The following is a 12330-nucleotide window of genomic DNA, read 5'->3' as shown; positions in this document are numbered from 1 at the left end:
TTTAAATCTAACCCTTGAGTAGTAAAAGTTACTAATATAAGGCGTCAAGGTTAATTAGTTTCGGTTCGGTTCTAATCCCGTTAACACCCGAGGTGATTAAGAGTAAGGCTCTGTTTGGAACTTAGGGAAAAGAAAGGAAAATTTAAAAAAAATTCCTCCTATTGTTTGGTTGGAAGGGAAAAAGTGAAGAAAATAAAGATTTCAAGTTTAGTGAATAGTAAATTTTTCCTACTATTTTCCTCTCATTTTCCTTCTCTTTTATTTTCTTTTCCTTTCTCTAAGTTCCAAACAGAGCCTAAATGTAGCATTTTAGTTTCGAGAAAGGAAAAGAGAAAATAAAAATAATTATTTAATTTGTTTTAATCACATAATTAGTTTTAATGCATACTTAATTTTATCGCATGCTTATGTGTTGTTAGCATGTTAGTTTATTTTTTTAGTTGAAATGTTAAATCGTGTGATATTTTATTGTGATGGTAGAATGGACAAATAGGTTCTTGAGGTTAGTTGCGATGTGCGGATTTAACTTAGTGGACATGAAATTAGGAATAATAGAAAAGATAAAAAAATTGAGAGGCTGAGATTTGGATTCCAGGCTTGGAACCCGCGGTGATGTTTTGATCAGAGATTGATTGGTGGTGAATTTTGTGAATTGTTGATTTTCGAAACCCTGGGTACGGCATGGTGGTGATCGGCTCTCGGATATTGGGACGGGTCATTAGGGAGGTATTGTGCTTGTGTCACAATCCCGGGCTCGAATGTGCTCGCGTGTACATCCGGTGAAGTTTTATCCAAACTTATGGTCGCGGATGGGATACCCAAGTACATAACTTAGGTATCTTTCATCCGGATCTGGAAAAGGGGAATCGAATCACACCAGTGTCTTGTGCCAGAGGTTAAGGGTAGAAACGGATCTGTGAATAAAATCTGAGATTTCACTTAGGTTAAAGAATAGTAATAAAATAGTTAATTGTTCTTTCTTTATGTCAATTTCAATGCATTTCGATTATATATATTCTGTTGCTTGTAAGTTATGAGTTCGGGTGGGTTTTAGCTACAGAGCGTCATCGCTCACGGTACTATGTTGCCCCTGGTAACTCGAACGCCAAGTATTGAAGACGGAACAGAAGTGTCGTACGACTCGATCGAATTCAACCTTGTGGAGGAAGAAGCAGATAACTTAGGTTTCCGTGCACATAGTCGCTCTGACTTATTTAAGTCAACTTTATTTTGGAAGCTTCAAAGTTTATTTGAAAATTGTAATAGTTTGATTTATTCGAAACGGTTGTAATATAATGACATATGCTTTTGAAATGGTGATGTAGTAAATTAATGAATTTCTTTTGTGAAAATAATCTTTTAGATATTTTTTTAATGTCTCCGAATTTTTGGGGCATTACAATTGTGATACCATAATATTAGATTGTATCCAAATTGCTATACAATTTTCCTCATGTGAAGTGTGGTAGGGGTAACATACTTTGTGGCTAGAAAATCTCTATTGGATAATTGATCGATGAGTTGGAGGGGTGATTTTCCCCAATGGCTCTTATTAGCCCTAGCCCTAGCCCTTGATGGTGTTAGAGGCTCTGGCTCATCTTCTATGTAGTACTAATACAATGTCCTCTCTTTTTGAAAAATAAAAAATGACACGTAGTCGCAAAAAGGTCAAATATTTTGATCATGTGTGTTTTGGGTCCTTACACCAAAATTTTTATCTCCGCACACGAGCTCTAAGAAATTTTATCTCTAATTAATACTCTCATTTATCTATCTATCTATCTCTCTTAAATTATTACTTCAAAAAACTTCCTCAAAACCCAAACGAGCATGGACTAATTTGGGACTTAAGGGAGTAATTTCTCTCTCATATTAAAGAATGATAATCTTGTGTAGATAAATGAGAAATAAGATATTGTGGTTCTCTTGTTTTGTAAACGAAAGATTCTTGTGACTCTGCCTTTCATGACCAATTTGCCCCTGCAACTAACAAAGAAAAGGACCCGAACCGGACTCCTACGAACAAATGAAGAACTAGTGTACCACGGACTGTACCAAATGATCAATAAGTTCTCTCTGATCATTAGAAGAAAGAAGGAATAATTTCTCCATTTGTAGGTAATTAAGGCTTATAAACGAGAACCAATATTTGTCTGATTCTCTTGTTTGTAAGGAAAGAAAAGATTCTTGTGATTAACAACTTAATGTGACGTTATATTATACTAAGAGGTTTGTTTGGCAAAATAAGCCAAATGCCTTTTTCTTTTTCTTTTTTTGTTCTTTTTCAAAAAAAATTTGCATTTGTTGTAAGAACAAGAGAGAGAAAACGCAAGAGAAGAGAGAGAAGAGTAAAACTTTATGAACAGACCCTACAGCCTTTACAGTTATTGATTAACAGCTAATTACATTCACTAAACCACCACTAAACACAACAAACTCCAACTAACTTTCCACTAACAAGCTGACGTGGAAGGCAAAACTTGAGTGGGAACCACTGCACCTGAGCTGATACACACACAAGTAATGTAATGAAGCTGAGCCTTGGCTCAGGAGCTGAGGTGGAGTCTGTGTTGGAGTCAACTGAGGTTGAAGTAGGCTCAGGAGCTGAGGTGGAGTCTTTGTTCGAGCTGAGGTGGAGTATGTGTTGGAGTCAACTGAGGTTGAAGTAGGCTCAGGAGCTGAGGTGGAGTCTGTGTTGGAGTCAACTGAGGTTGAAGTAGCAACAACTGACAAAAAAAATAAGCACATGACAGTTGAATTAGGCTAAAAGATTATTTAAATGAACAATATAATAAATTGAAAAGCAAAAACCTTATGATAATAATAAGTATATGTTCCAATAAAAAAATATTATTCTTTAAGCCGGCCCCCCAAAGTTAAAATCCTGACTCCGCCACTGGTTGAGCTGAATTCAGAACCCTTTACCAAAACATTACAAAACCATCAAAATTTTAATATTTGATGTTTTGAGTGGTTCGCTAGAGAATTTGAAGATTGAGCTAGCAAAATTAGGAACAACTACTAGTATTTAATTAATGCCTAGGCCTGTGCCGGGTCACCAGGAGCATATGTTTTGAACTTTCCCTAGCTAGCTATTTTTACTACGCTTGCACTTAATTCCTCTACTACTTGCTCTAAACATCGTAATTTTGACATCCACAACACCGCATTAAATTAAAGATCGACACTCTTCGCGCATGTACTCGGAACAAAAATCACCTTTTTCTTTTTTTTTTAGATCTTTGTATCTAAAATTTTCGAGTCCCGAAAGATTATGGGATTCGCGATCAAAAGATCGAATAACATACTTATCACGGACTCTTTGAGGAAATTATAAACTCGATCTCTCCGAAAGCTGCTCATTTTTTGACCCAAAAACTGATACTAGTCTTAGTCCAAGCTGATAGTAGTATTTTATATAAACTAGTCTTAGAGGGATATTTTAAGTTACAATGTGGTAAGAATTATACATATTTATCACATGTGCATGTATATTTATGAAAGGCAAGTCTAAGAAGTCACTAGTATCTTCTAATTTTTTAAATGATGTATTCTGCACACGTTGGAAATTACAAATGAAGCGAGTTAATTAATTATTATTAAGTTCGTTGTCATTGATTAAAAATAATCAATCATTAACTTCACATAGCACACCAGAAGCCATGATATCTATCTATCTCTCTATCAATATCATATGCAAATGTATGTGAGCCTCCAATCCTTAATTCTGAAATTTTTGATTTTTTTGTTTATAAAAAGTAGAGAGAGAGGAGTGGGAAAGAGAGAGATAGAAACGCGAGGGGGGGAGTGAGACGTGGGGAGGGTGTGAATATGGAGGAAAAATTATTATATGTCTCTGGGACACCCACATGGTGCTCCAAATTCATTTTTCACCACACATCTTTCAGTGCATAGGATGAGACCAATGCTAGCATTAGGGGTGTGGACGGGTCGGATGGGTCGGGTTCGGTCCCGAACCCGACTGGTCGGTTATCGAATTTTTGGGCCCCGAACTCGAATCGAAGGAGGGGGAATAACCGTCCGCGTAACCGATTTTTTTTGGTCGGACCGGGTCGGGTTAAAAAAACATCACCCCGAGCCCCGAACCGAAAACTGATTTTTTTCAAAAAATGCACCCGTACCCGACCGAACCACATGTTCGGCCCCGCCCAAAACCCTTCGGGCCGGGTCCGTCAGGGCCCGGGTTTTTTGCACACCCCTAGCTAGCATGCATTGAATACAGGACCATGAGTGTAAAAAAATTAAACTATATTTTTATCAAATAGCGTGGTGCCTATTAAATACATGGGTCCGAAACAAACATCAATGTTATTTTTTTGTCCCGTGCATCGAACGGGCACAAGCACTATTATAGATAGAAAGGAATTGGATCCTCTCTAGTCAATTTCTACTCATCCTTAATTTGGACTGGAATTGATAGTTTGAATCTGAATTGTTCATTGCTACAACTAATGGTTTGGTTTTGCTACGATACTCTTATTGGTAAGAGTATTTTAACAAATTCGAACCGTCAATTATAATAATGTAATGTATGGTATAGATTTGAACTGTAATCCAAAACTTGGACCGGAAAGAATCCGAACCCAAATAATAATAATAAAACACTAATAGGACAAAGCTGGGCCCAACCTCTACCTTGACCAGTATCATTGTAGCCAACAGCCCATGATACGGCCTGTAAAGTAAGCCCCATACGTTGGGTCAGGCCCATATTGTCGTTGCAACTTAAAAATTCTCCAAAAACGCTATAATAGGGATCTTTGGTCTTTCAACTCTAGAGCCGTGCTAGGAATAATTTTTTCGAGAATTTTTATGATAGGGACACAAGACTGAACGTACATTCAATAGATCTCGCTGCACCGAACAAACCTGTAAAAAAGCAAGTTGAGCGGGCATCGATAACCCAACAATCAAAGTACTTGAGTTATCGATAATGTCCAATAAAATTAATTTTTTTTAGCCATTTCGGATGCTCTGTGATTTTCTTTTCACGTTCCTTTGAAAACAAAACAAAGAAAAGCAAAATAAACTTTTCCTCACATTTCTCTCTTAATAGGAGTATTTTATTTCCCTTTCTCTTCCTTTCCTTGCGTTCCAAACTCACTTTTATATCGAAAATTATTCAATACTCCCGTAATATATAAATAGTATACTCCCTCTTCTCACATAACATGTGGGGCTCACACAGATGACACATGTAGGACCACCTAAAACTTTTATCCCATAGAACTAGGAATATAATCTTCAATTTCTCGGGTCAATCTCCCACATATTATTATCCTTTTCGTTTAACAAAAGCGTCAACACGAAAAATGGCTTTTGAGACAATTAGGCACGTGCATCATCGATGTCTTTCTACTTTCGAAAGTGGTTTATGGAAGGGTTTTATTACTAAGAGAAAAACAAAATGATATCGAGATTACAAAAATGAGACAGGGGTGCACTACACGGTCCCCTTGTCCTAAAAGTGTAAATCTTCTTATGATTTGTGACCCAAGCAAAATTTTGCGTTTGTTTTAGTTTCCGGCAGGGCTGCAAGTGAACCGAGTGGCTCGGCTCGTTTATATAAGTCGAGCTCTAGTGTTCGGCTCGTTTAGTGAACTAGCCTCGTTCGATAAAAGCTCGGCTCGTTAAGAGAGACTCGACTCGATTAAAGATGCTCGCTTAATAAGTGACTGAGCTCAGCTCAATTAATAAGGCTCGAGCTGAGGTCGAGCTCAAGTCTTTGGCTCGTTCAGTAAGCGAGCCGAGCTCAAACTCAACAAAACTCGGCTCGTTTGCAGCCCTAGAACTTTCTGGTCTCCGTGCACAAACAAAAAAGTGTGTGTGGGCTAGGACCTAGGTGAAGATTGTGAAAGAGGAGACATGCTGCAAACTTCTCAACCATTGATGGAAACATGCATCCATGTTTTCAAATCTCATTAATTCTTCATCTTTTTTGCATTGAGTTGCATTAATTGTGACTAACTCGGACTTAGAATTTTCAGTTTTGAAGCAAAAGAAATACTACTAGATACATAATTTTTCTTCCAGCAATTAAAAGAGGAGTTCTGGGTGGCCAACGGTTGCGATCTGGCCTGAGTGTGACTAGAATATTTTTAAACTCGCAAAATTTTTAAATTGCCTCAATTCGCTTCTAACATCATATACCATGAAAATGCTCAAGCATGCGTTTTCTTCCCCTAGTGTATTAGTAGCATTACAAACGAGGCTATCAATCATTGTTTTAAATCTACGATGTGTCATTGGAAGTCTGGCTACCAATCATTCTGTGATCATTCTTCATGCATTGAACTTAATCGAAATCTATGAAACAAACGAGGCTATACCAATCATTGTTTTAAATCTATGATAGCTCACATTTTTTACCGTACTAATCAGAAATTCTAGCTCCGCCCCTGATTAGAATGACACACTAAGCGCTAAACTATCACCTGCTGGTGTCATGCATCTATCGGTTAGGTTTGGACTTCAAAAAAAAAAAAAAAGAAGTAGAAGAATACTCAAATGCATTTTTTTTTTCTTATCACTTTCTTGTTCTTAATTAATTTTCTCTTTCCTTTCTTCAAGTGATGAAGCTTTTAAAAAATTCCCTAATGGTAGTAATCTCCTTTTTTTATAAGACCCTTAATTTTCCTTCTCTTTTTACTTCCCCAAAAATCCAATTCATACTAATACTCCAAATTTTATTGGGATTGTAGGGTAGAGACAAGAAAAGACACCAACGTTTATATGGCCCAAAAAAAGTGAAGCTTTGTTTGAGCTTTATTTTGCCGTTCTTGCAATAGTTTTCTAACAAACCCCACCACCTTATTATTATTTTTCCCCATTAATTGTTCTAACCTGCTTTTAAAAAGTGAACCGCGAGTCAATTTTGAAAGGGCAAACGGTATTCCATTTTCCGAAATGCGCCCCCAATATCAACTTTTTTTTGGAAGCATTCTGCCCGTTCAATGCACGAAGAATGATCACAGAATTTTTCATAGTGGATGATACTACGTGAAATTTGTTTATGTGATGTATTGTGAAACCTCAATGTCATAATCTAGGTGGTACGTGTATTATTTTTACCGGCCAAGTGCTCGGGTCATCTTACGCAAACATTTACTAATTATGGGAGACCATAACCCCAACGTCATCTAGCAGTGATGATAAAGTGATCAGTGTTGTCTAAGTATTTGGAGTTTACCTTTTCGTTTTTGAACAGCAAAAAAAATTCATTAATCTTGAAGTTATGAAGTTATTACAAGACTAATAGGAGCAAAAAAAATAACATCATGCTAAAATAACAATATTCTGCCCAATCCGAGACCCAAACCTAATGGAATCATATTTCATGTGGATTTCACCACAGCGAGATACTTATCTTTTTATTGAATTTTAACTTTTATGATTTGTATTTAATGTGATCTAATCCTGACAATAATTTTAAAGTTCAACCATCAAGGATCGTTCATTTTTTTTTTGGGTAAATAGAATCGTTCATTTTATAAACCACAATTCAATTTTCGACATGGCTAGCGATATCCGATTAAGCTTATTTTTTTAATAAACATACAATCCTGCAAGTTCTACGAGGTAAATGATTTAGATTACTATAATAAACGCACGATGAAGTCTACAATGATCGGGGATAGAAGAAGAAGATACAGTACTCCTACTATACTATATAGAGATTTACGCGCTTATGTGGAAATTAAAGTCTTCGTTGGCTATCTACATCAAAGACATTCATGCTCTGTTGAATTGTCATACATAGTGGAGTATAATCAAACATGAATTTACCGGACTGCCCTCATGTGCGTTGACACTAAAATCTAGTTACATCTCAGCTAAACCCCTCGTCCTCTGTCATGTGAGTTGTAAAGTATCAGAAATGATATGAGTACAGCAAAAGCTGTACAAACAACTTGCACAGATCTATTTTGGATCCGTTTCGGGTCCCTCAAAGATGATCGGAGTCGCTCATTTTGTTCAAAATTTATTTTTTAGGGTCCTTGTAAAAAATCATCTCAATTCGATATCCGGTAAGAGCGTTTATGAATCATCCAACTTTGCTTTAGAATTTAGGCCAAATTCTGAAGAAAGTTGAACAATTCGTAAACGGTCTTACCGATATTGGATTGAGATGATTTTTGCAGGAACCCTAAAAAATAAAATTTAAACAAAATGAGCAGTTCCGATCATCTTTGTGGGACCCGAAACGAGTCCAAAATGGATCTGTGCAAGTTGTTTGTACCACTTTTGCTATACCTCTAGCACCTCTGTAGTAGATACAAAAGAGAATGCCGTTCAAAAAAAAAAGTAGATAAGAGAATGTGGACAGATTTTCTTTCCTTTTTTTATAATCGAAAGTCGGAGTCTGTTTGCGCGCGCCTCAACTAATTTCAGGGGCCTGCAGTTAATGACCGAAAAAACTCTCTAGTGTCCCAAGATTTGGAATGTCAGGCCTACGTAGGATTTGAATAACGAATATACGACTTATGGAGGGCTAGAACTTATTGTTTTTTTCATTTTTACTTGCCAAACCCGTTGAGATCAATTAGTTGTGTTTGATTCGTGGATCTAGTTCATGATATGCAACTCGCGAAACTATGATTGATTATCTCTATTTTAGTGATTTTATTCTCTCTCTCTCTCTCTCTCTCTCTCTCTCTCTCTCTCTCTCTCTCTCTCTCTCTCTCTATATATATATATATATATATATATATATATATATATATCACCATGGATCAAGTGAGGGATCCCTCACTTTGTTAAAATGCGGAATTTTCATTTTCCGATCAAATTTTGAAAATCCGAACCGTTCAATGTGTGCAGAACGTGATTTTAAAGGTTTCCGTGAAAATCAGCAAAAAAAATGACCGGGAAGGGCTTCATCCGAGCAGTTTTTTTTGAACCGTTCAATGAAAACTGCTCAGATGAAGCCCTTCCCGGTCATTTTTTTTGCTGATTTCTCGCGGGGACCTTTAAAATCACGTTCTGATCACTTTGAGCGGCTCGGATCATCAAAATTCAATCGGGAAGGGGAGTCCTGCATTTTAATAAAATGCGGGATCCCTCACCGGAACCTGACTGATATATATATATATATATATATATATATATATATATATATATATGTATGTATATATATAATGAGTTTTATATTGGGTTAATTGTTGTAGCGTTTGTGAGTTCAAGTTTTTCTATGAAATATGCATGTGATGCACTTTTTAATTTCAAATTCTTTGAAAAATTTATTTTCAAGTTTAATGCACTTTTATACCTATAACTACTTTCTTCTCGATCGGTTAATGTTTTTATATGAAACATGTGACGCACTTTTTAAAAATTTATTTTCAAGTTTAATGCACTTTTATACTTATACCTACTTTCTTCTCGATTGGTCCACAAAACCAAAACTGTGGTAGGGAAGGTCTTAGGCCATCCACAGTGGTATAATCAAAAGCCAATTGTTTTTAAAGTTAACAATATTGATGCAAAAGATGGCTCACAATGGTATAATCAAACTTAGCAACATCCTTAGAAATAATCAAATTTTAGGTTTTGGATAATCAAAACTAGCAATCTTTTTCAATAATCAAAATTTGTGGACTTCACACCACATAAGTTAACTAGTTCCAAAATTTGTATACATGCGTATTTCAATTGGTATTTTTTTCTTCTCTTCTTCGCCTACTCTATATCTTCTTCTCTTCACCTACAAACTATTTCTTTTTTTCCCTCAAAAAGTGAAGCTCATATCTCTCGATCATCTACAATTCAACCAATCATTGCCGGATTAAGGTATTTCACTCTTCTTTCCCGTTTCTATTTTTTTTCCCCAAAAAAATTTCATAATAGGAGGGAAAAAATTCACTAATTTATCCCCAAAATTAAGAAAGGGAATCGATATGTTTTTGCCAAAAAAAAATATAAATGGAGGAAAGTGAATGGTAAGAAACAGAGTGGAAGAGAGAGTGAAATCGTAGTGGACCCTTATTTTTGTTATGGACTAGAGGTAACCATTGTGAAGCTCAATATTGTTAAGCTTAGCAACCTTTTAAGTGAATAATCAAAAGCTGATGTGTCAACTTTTGGTTATTCTTTTTTGATTATACCACTGTGGATGGCCTTATTTGTTTGTTTTTTTGTTTTTTTTGGCATTTTGAATTTATATTCTTATGAGTTTTTCATTATCGATCAATTTTGTTTTTATCTTTTCACGAGTTTCTTAGTGTGGTTCTTATTTTTGTATGTGTTTAATTCAAAAAAAAGGAGAAACTAGAAGCTAGTGAGAAGGATAAGAAACTCAAGAGAGAAAATGCCAGCCGAGTTGTTCAGTCTGGTACTAATAATCACAAAAATTATCAAGTTGAGGAACCAAAACAATTAATAGTATAAAGTTTTGAGCTAGTAACCATTTTACACATTTTGAAGTACATTATGAAAGGAAATTTGACCTCCAGCTCACCTAGCTAATAAGGACCTTCACAAGTGAAAAAAGCACGTATGAAAGTTAATCCACATGAATAAAGACAATAAACGGAACCGGAAAAGAGATAGATCACATGATTCGGATAAAAGAGGAATGTGAAATTTTATTTTTCCCAAAGTCAAATTATCATATTTATCAAACGTTTTCAAGTTTTTTTTTTTTTTTGCCATTTGTTAATCATACTCTTCTCTATCCTGGGGACTTGGAGTTGGCGAGGGGGATAAGTGCTTACGGAACTGTTAATTTCTAGCATTTTGTCTCGCCAGCAAACTTTTGAAATTAAAAGAACCTTTTGTACTCCTATTAGAAAGAAACTTTCTAAAAATAGCTGTGATTAGGGCGAGTCAACTAGAATTGTACATTAGTATTATTTTCTTTATCCAAACAACCCACTACCTCACACAAAACAAATACTACTAGTAGATGAACCACTTGGAAACATGCGTATGGAATTAAAAAATAAAGACTCCTCAACTAGTAGGTTTTGAATCTGGACATTTATTTATTTAAATGGAATTCATAGTCAATCCAAGAGTTCAAATATATTTCATATTGGTACAACGGATGACGTGGCAAAATATTAAGGCCTTGTTTTTTTTTGGGTCTCAAAACTCTTGGACATGGCTTCCAATAAATTTTCTATATCTATCCCTCTCTACTCATTTCTCTCAGAAACCTTTCTCAAAATCCAAACAGAAAAAGGTCTAAGACCAGGAATTGGGGTCCCTGCAGCAAAAGGGTACACTATAGGGGTGTAGAGCACAATTCAAGCTGTCCGTCTCAGCTATCAACAAGTTTAGATTTCATTTCAGTAATAGACGGCTTAAATCTGCAAGAGCCGAGATGATATCCGGATAATTCATTATCTAGACGGACAGCTCAAATTGTATACCGCACTTCCGTAGCGCACCCCCGAAGGCGCTATATATAGGAGGCGGGGGGCTGCTGCCCCAAGGGGTCAGCAGCGTGCTGCTATCCCTGGTATCCGGGCCCACTCCGGTCTTGCTCCGATGATCGAAAACGTTCACTTTGTAGAGCTCATCGAGTAGAATGACTATGCAAAAAATCAACTTAATTGGATATCATTAAGTACCTGATCGGAACCTTTTTATCTTAAAAAGAATGGATCTGAAACACTGGATCAAATCCACTGGAACCCATGTACCGAGAGTTATATGGGCTCCGATCAGGTACTTAATGATATCCAATTAAGTTGATTTTTTGCATAGATATTCTACTCGACTAGCTCTACAAAGTGAACGTTTCCGATCATCGGAACGAAACAGGAGTGGACCCGAAAACCCGAGACAGCAGCAAGGGGCAGCAGCCCCCCGCCTCCCTATATATATGGCAATAATAGCCAAAGAGTTCAAATGTCCAAATCTAGATGAATAGAAACATTTTATGCAGTCACATCAAAACAGGGTCAAGGGAGTTGGGCTTCCTTTCATTTTCATAGTACATGCCATTTGTTCTCTGTTTTCGTTGTTTTGTACATCTTCCAATGTGTTTATTGATGGGTTAGGTTGACTGTTGATTACTGCCATTGTCATTTTCCACACCTATTAACAACCACCATTTCTTCGTCTCCTAAAAAATTCATATGTAACAGGATATTTCACGTCATTTTGCAGTTCTGTTTGGCGTCGATTTTTAGGTTTCTCAATCGGTTTACGGAGTGAAATAGATTGGTGCCAAAATACAAGTAGGAATTTGACATGTTTGGATACGGCTCTCCCTGGTCGGGAGTTGCTAGAACAAAGACTTCATCATGGGGTACTCTAGAGTTGTTCATCAATTGCAAACAAGATATTGTAGTTCTTGTCACT

Source organism: Rhododendron vialii, chromosome 4a (assembly GCF_030253575.1).
Source record: "Rhododendron vialii isolate Sample 1 chromosome 4a, ASM3025357v1".
NCBI classification, from domain to species: domain Eukaryota; kingdom Viridiplantae; phylum Streptophyta; class Magnoliopsida; order Ericales; family Ericaceae; genus Rhododendron; species Rhododendron vialii.
The sequence above is the reverse complement of the archived record's forward strand: the minus strand, read 5'-3'. Positions refer to the sequence as shown.